Source organism: Octodon degus, unplaced genomic scaffold (assembly GCF_000260255.1).
Source record: "Octodon degus isolate 3935 unplaced genomic scaffold, OctDeg1.0 scaffold00021, whole genome shotgun sequence".
Lineage (NCBI taxonomy): Eukaryota > Metazoa > Chordata > Mammalia > Rodentia > Octodontidae > Octodon > Octodon degus.
Window position 1 is genome coordinate 18359263 of NW_004524597.1, and position 1660 is coordinate 18360922.

The following is a 1660-nucleotide window of genomic DNA, read 5'->3' on the forward strand; positions in this document are numbered from 1 at the left end:
GTTCAGGTTAGCCTTGCGCTCACTTTCAAGCTCAGGCTGGTCTTGAACTCTTACCAATTCTGCCTCAGCCTCCTGAGTGCTGGGATTGCAGGCTTGCGCCACTGCACCTGGCCCCAAACTGATGATTCTTGTATCACATGATGTTGACATTTTAAAGAAACATCCCAGCACCTGTGATAAGACCTGTAAGAGATATAACGTACAAAGGTCTCAGTCTTTGTGGCAGTGAGAAGCCACGATGAATAAACCAGTGAAGCATTCGGTCTAAGTAAGTGCAGAAGAGAAAAGGAAAAAGCAAGGACCTGAATCTAAAATTCATTAACTGTGGCACCCTGTGTGGTATCTACCACCTACTAAAACTATGCAATGTCTGGATTAAACTGTGCTGTATGGTTACAACAGTGTGAAAATTAAATATAATATATATTTTTAAATAAAATAAAATGACTACTGGACTATATTGGATTATTTTTCTGAATTCACACACCTACAATATTTAAATGGCAATGGAATACCCTTCTCTGACAAAACTAAACAAAAAAAGGAGATACAGAGGAAGGACCATTTTGTATCTGTATATACAAAAAAGGATAGATATACAGCTACTTTCACTTAATTCAATGAGAAGAAAGATTTGTACTAATAGTGTTTGGGCAGGATATCACATCTGTATCTTGTACTATGAGTAACCACTACAAAGACAATAATATGCAATGTATTCATTATTGAAACTGTCCTATTAATCAGTTTTGGAACTGTCTCATTGCTATTTATTTCTCAATAAAATTAATAAAAAATAAATAAAATAAAATGATAATATAAATTATAATTAAGTTTTTGTAACTATGCAAGCAGAAGCCATTGGATAAAAGGTTAATGCCTGTGTAAACAGATGAATTCAAGACTTGCTGCCAAATGACCAGTTAAAGTACAGACACAATGCATGAATAATGTGCACATTTCATTATACATGGTTATGTCAAACACAAATCTTCATAATTCAATACGTTGTGTAATATAATGGATTATTTAATGTATTCTTGTGAAATAAACAAATGGCTTCTGAATTTTGGTGCCTGCGATTATTCATCAGTTTTGCGTGGGCCATCATTCTTAACTGTCATCATTCTTGTTGCCACTCCTGTCCCATAAGTCTTCAAATAATGCTTGACTGGAAACTTTGCAAAGGGTAGCCTGCTGTGACTAGGTTGTAGCTTGCCAGCCAAGGTGACACATGCCAGTAATCCCCGCACTTGGTGGGCTGAGGCAGGAAGGTTGCACAAATTCAAGGTCAGCCTAGGCTACATAGTGAGTTCAAGGGTAGATGGGACTACACGGGAGGTGCTATCTCAAAAAGAAAAAAAAAAAATGAAGTCATGACTTGGGTGAAGAATTTATGGGATAAAGCCACTGATAGCTGTAATGCCAGTGCTCTGGGAACAAGCTACATAGACAAGAAGTGCTCATTTAAGGAGAACTCTATTGCTCAATATGAGAGATGGAGGCCAATGGTTCTACAGGAAGTGGAACTGCAAGAAATTCAGGGTTTAGAAAGTTATGACCATGTTCCAGAAGATGACATGACTGTATTTGAGTAAATGTAGATTTCTTTATATGAATAAATGTAGATTGTAATGCATGAAAAAAAAAAGACATACCT